Source organism: Dioscorea cayenensis, chromosome 15 (assembly GCF_009730915.1).
Source record: "Dioscorea cayenensis subsp. rotundata cultivar TDr96_F1 chromosome 15, TDr96_F1_v2_PseudoChromosome.rev07_lg8_w22 25.fasta, whole genome shotgun sequence".
Taxonomy (NCBI): Eukaryota; Viridiplantae; Streptophyta; class Magnoliopsida; order Dioscoreales; family Dioscoreaceae; genus Dioscorea; species Dioscorea cayenensis.
The window spans coordinates 14,294,620-14,300,525 of NC_052485.1; the positions used below are offsets into that span (position 1 = coordinate 14,294,620).

Below are 5,906 nucleotides of genomic sequence, written 5' to 3' on the forward strand. Positions count from 1 at the left end.
ATAAGATCTATTTTTTCTACTAATTTATCTATATTCATAATAGATTTCAGATATAATTTTCAAAGTACTTGTTCTCCGAGAAAAAGTGCAAATGTCTTCCCTTTCTAGAAGGAGAACAGTGACTGGACCAGGCCAGGCCTCCTTTTTCCAGTGTAAAGATTGGTTCCTTTGTATGAACTATATACTCTTAAAAACTCATCTGAATAATGACAATTGCTACAATGTACTTCAATGATTGAATACATGCTATAATCAAATTTTTTATACGTGCTACAAAATATTTCATAAATTTGATACTTGCTACAAAGTAAGTATACATAGGATATTTAAACATCATTATCAATAGAATAATATATTATTTTTAATAATTCATAATAAAAAGGCAAGCTATTAAAGAGACTATCTTTACGTACTACATCTAATTCTTCTTTATAACATTGTATAAATTTAAGTATCTAATTGAATTAAAATTTAAACTTTTTTTTTTGCGAAAATACTAAAGAGAAATATCGAAATTAAGGATTGAAGAAAACTCATATGAAAGTATGGGATCATTCACTGGCTCAGATAGATTTATTAACCTTTATGCTTGTTTTGAATCCTGACAATTAAGTAAATACTAAATTTTTATTTTAAAAATCCTTTGGGAAATTTCATTCTATATTCTGCAGGTTAATTTAATTCTTCTTTTGTCCATACAGCATATGCAGAAATTGGCTTTCTAATTTTATTTTTTCTTTTTTCTAAAGTTAATTTTTCATATAAGTGCATAATTCATTTACATCATTACTTTGTCTATTATTTTTCATATTATTTTTAATATAATCTAAATTGGCTATATTCTGCGGGTTTATTTAATTCTTCTTTTGTGCATACAGCATATGTAGAAATTGGCTTTCTAATTTTTTTTTTCTAAAGTTAATTTTTTCATACAAGTGCATAACTCATTTACAACATTACTTTCTCTATTCTTTTTCATATTATTTTTAATATAATCTAAATTGGCTAATATAGTTTCCACTTTAACTAAATTAGCATCTACCACGATTAATTTTTTATAAATAAGATCTATTTTTTCTACTAATTTATATAGATTCATAATAGATTTCAGATATAATTTTCAAAATACTGGTTCTATGAGGAAAGTGCAAATATCTTTCTTTTCTGGATGGAGAGAAGTGACTAGGACAAGCCAGACCTCTCTTTTCCAGTGTATAGACTAGTTCCTCTGTATGAACTATTTACTTTTAAAAACTCATCTAACTAATGATAATTGCTACAAAATACTTTAATGATTGAATACATGTTATAATCATATTTTTTATGCGTGCTACAAAATACTTTATAAATTTGATACTTGCTACAAAATTACTTAGGATATTTATACATCATTATCGATAGAGTACTATATTATTTCTAATAATTCATAATAAAGAAGCAAGCTAATTTATTTAATCAAGTATGAAGTTCATACCTTCATAAAATCCTCATCAATAGCATAATCACACTCTGCACGGATTATTGACATTCCAGCTTCAATGCACACATTGCAAAGGTCTGCTCCCTTAAAACCCTAAAAAGAAGCATAAAACTTAAAGTCATGAAAAGATAATTCATATTCATAAAAAAGGTTATTCAAATTCATAAATAGAGATTAAACTTACTTCAGCAAGCTTAACAACTGCCTCTTAGTCGATCTTACCATGTTTAGCAATACTAGCTATGTGAATTTTTTATCACTAGACATGAGAAAATAACCATTTGAAAAGCTGGTCATGCATATTGAAATACGAATGAATAAGAACAGCATATTTAAATAATTGTAGTTCCCAGTCAATCTAATTCATGATTTTGCAAAAACATTGCAATGCCAAACAAGTCACCTGTGAAGAAAAATCCACAAGAGTCAACAAAATTTATCATAAAATGATTTGCAAAATGTGAAGTCACATGTCTTCCTAGAAAATATATAAACTGGCCTCTTTTCATAATTTATCATTGAACAAGCTACATATTCAAAAGAATTTTCAAAAGTAATTCACATTTTAAGGAAAAGAAAGAATACTTATTACTTACAACGCTCATTGTTGAGTGGCCAGAGAACTTCTCCTATCCAATGGATTTCTTGTAGAAACGTTGATCTTTGTAGTTTGAAAAAACAAACATGTGCTTAGAGACAGCAAATGCACCACCTCCATATTGTTGGGCCAATGTTCGTGCTTTGCAAAAATCTGGAGGTATGATGTCTAGTATGTTTGTCTTCGAGGATTAATACATTCTTTAACAAGAACAACACATCTGAAAGGCAAAATCAACATAGTGCTTTATCGTTTGAAGTTAAATGATGTGAATTTACAAAATATAGCATCTCCATAAACTCCATTGGATAAAATCAAATTAAAAAATAAAATTGGAGAAATATCTAAATGAAGAACAAGAAAAAAAGCATCATTAACCTAAAGCAATGTCAGATAATCTGAATTATTTTTTGTTATTGATAAATGTGGACAAGACACAAAGGCACAAACCCTCAACCATTAAGTTAGGAGAGATTCAACTCTGGACGTTTCACTTGGGAGAGAATCCAATGAATATTTTGTCTAAATTATAATCACATTACTCATTTGAAATTTTCTCGTGCAATTTTATGGAATATTTGGCTTGAAAGGAACTCTCGTATCTTTCAACAGACTACTTTACCACAATTAAACATAATTTAAAACTGCTAATATGCTTCTTTCATGGTTCCCAACAGCTGCGGATAGACATCAACAAACACTCAATGAAGCATCACAGAAAATCAAGCGCTCCCTTGACTTTCTCAGGGCAAGCGCATCAAATCCTACTGGCGAACTGGATCACGACACCCCCATAGGAGTTGCTCTGCACCACCGGATCTTCCGGCGAGCTCGAGATGCCGGGACGGTGTCTTCCGCCTGAACATGCTTTTACCTCCTTTTATTTTCATTTCTCTGTTTTATTGTACTTTTCTCCTTCACTTCTGGTGAGAGAATTTTATCCCTGTACTGTTTTTTCTTTCTCAATAAATCAGTGGTTTATCCACTTTTCATCAAAAAAGAAAAAATTAAACAAAACTAACAAGGAAGTTGCATTAATTAATTAATTAATTTCATTCATTCATTCATTCATTTTTTTCTCCATTCCATGATTCTATAAGAACTACAAACTGAAATGGTCTTATCAACAATTTTCTTAGATATGAATGCTCCATCAAAAATATAAATATCTTTGTTCCATAAAGGTATTCTACCCAGACCCTAACCCTAACCTCTACATTTTAAACCCTAAACCCCAAGACAATTAACCTCTAAACGACCGTTGCTTTCTTTCTTCTCGCCAAGAATCACTTTAAGGAACCTTCTCTAAACTAGAACCCTAATTCATTCGTCCTTTCCAACATTTGTAGCATAACTCATTACGATTTTCAATCGCACACCAAAAGAGAACCCATAAGCAACAAAAGAAAACCAAAACCTAAATTGAATACCATACCCTCCAATTCCATCATTAGGGCGGGTCTCGATCCAAACAAACCGTCCATCCCCATCGAAGGTCATGCCACCGAATCGCTTCTCCGCACTAGAGACGACGTCGGCGGTGATTGGGGGACTTCGTACGGCGCCATGATCTTCTCACCTCTAGCGACGTCCGACGAGGCCATGGCCCGGCAAGATGAGGAGAGGAGGAGAGGCGAGCGATGGAGAGCTTGGAGCGACGAGGAGAGAAGAAGGAGAGGAGGAGGAGGAGGAGGAGTGGAAGCGGGAGAAGCACAGAGAGCCGTTGCAACCATGATCGTGTGGGAATCTCAAAGGGTGACGTGGCCCTCGCCGAGGACGTCATCTTGAAAATATAAATAAATAAACAAAATGTTCAATTTGCTGAGCCGGATTGCATCTGGTGATGTCATCAAATCCTTTTCTAAATCCCAATTCAAATTTAATTTTATTATTATTATTATCATTTTATTATTATTATTTTTATTGATAATATGGACAAGTGACCCACATACACACCCAATCCTCAACCACGCACATAATTAGAAGGCTAAGAGCAAAATGTAAAAATAAAAATAAAAAAAATCATCCAACATAATAATTATTAATTTTATATGAATTCTAAGAATAAATAATTTTAAAAAATTATTAAATTTTTTATAGATATAAAAATTTTGAGAGATCTCCTGTCAGATTTCTTAAAAAAATAAAGTTTTCATTTAATTTTTTTAAGCTTTGCGTGCAATAAAGTCAATCTTTGCATGAGATAAAAATACATCTTTGTTATATAAACTCCTTCCCTTCAATGTGTTTTGTTCAAGATGGATTCATGAAATCATTATAAAACCAATATTTATTTAACTAAATCATATTCCCAGTCCAAATTGTATATATATTGATAATGTGGGCAAGTGACCCCCATACACACCCAATCCTCAACCAGAGACAGAATTAAGGTAGAGAATTAGGGGGCTAAGAGCAAGATGTAAAAAAAGTAAAAAAATTCTTCCGACATAATAATAATTGTTTCCAATATAAAATAATGAGAAAGTCTCACTTTTGATTACATAAGCATCATTACACAATTATCATCATTAACAACACCAAATAATCAACTATTGCCTGAACGAGGTAGTGCTAACAATCATGCATTTAAATGATTGAACTTGTCTTATAAGAAACCAATTTTGTAATCCATTTTGTTATATACGTATAACACTTTGTTATGCATTTTGTCATGTAGATTAATTGATATATTACTAAACCTTATTTAATTATATACTTAATTATACATGTATACATTATAAAACATACTTATGTTTATTTAATATTTGATGTTCTCAACATACAGCTCATTGAACTCATCGGGGTATATAATCAAACACATTACCGTTATATCACAATAATGAAGTTCACTATTCCATATTCTATTTTTTTCACCTATAAACTTTATACATTTATTCTCATTTGTATAAAAAAAGCAAAACATGATCAAAAGAAAGAAAATTGGTGGGAAAAAAATACTAATTTTACACACATGTATGTATATATTTACAAAACCTTAACATACACGGACCGTTTTGTGATTTTTTTTTTAATATTGTATTTTTTTAATTAATAATTTTTTTAAAAGTTACGGGTCCCACTCATTTTTTAAATATTAAACTTATATTTTTAAAAAATCACGGGTCCCATTATTTTATAATATTAAGTTTTTATTTTTTTCAAAACACAACCTCATTAATATTTTAAATTTAAAAACAATTTTACATTCAAGCCATTATAATTTTTATAATATTTTCTTATACTGAGTTTATTCCCACTTCTTCTATCCTATTTTTACTTTTACTAATTCTAAGATATAAAAAATATTTTATAGTCAGTCAAATTTTTGACAGATAAAAATTATTGTAGTTAAAATTTCAATAAGGGAAAGGCACCCAGATAAACCGTTGTGGTTTATATCGCAATAAAGAACACATTTGTCGAAATTTTTCAAATGTTGCTAGTACAAGTCATATGTCGAAATGTAACCTAAATATTGTACTTTGTTGAATTTTTTGATAATATATATCTTAACTTGTTTTAGTTATGGAAGTAATTTTTATATGTTAAAATTTTTTATATGTTAATATTGTGTTATTATGAAATCAGAGAGTAGAAATAAGAATAAAACAAGTTATGAGAAAATATTATTAAATTATAAGGGCTTGAATGTAAACCTATTTTTTAATTTAAAATACTAGGACCCGTGATTTTTTAAAAAAATAAAAATTTAATATTAAAAAATAATGAGACCTATGATTTTTTTAAATAAAAGTTTAATATTTAAAAAAATAATGTCACCAGCAGCTTTAAAAAAATTATTAAAAAATAAAACATGTTCATTTC

At 29.4% G+C, this 5,906-nt stretch overlaps 1 long non-coding RNA gene across 1 annotated transcript; it reads right to left on the reverse strand.

The window, feature by feature from the left end:
- Window positions 1-901: 901 nt before the first annotated feature.
- On the reverse strand, window positions 902-3,535 carry LOC120277139. Its single transcript, XR_005541472.1, has 3 exons — window positions 3,514-3,535; window positions 2,077-2,219; window positions 902-1,573 (listed from the first exon to the last, which is right to left on the reverse strand). It is a non-coding gene; the product is annotated as an uncharacterized LOC120277139 (long non-coding RNA).
- Between the last annotated feature and the right edge of the window lie 2,371 nt (window positions 3,536-5,906).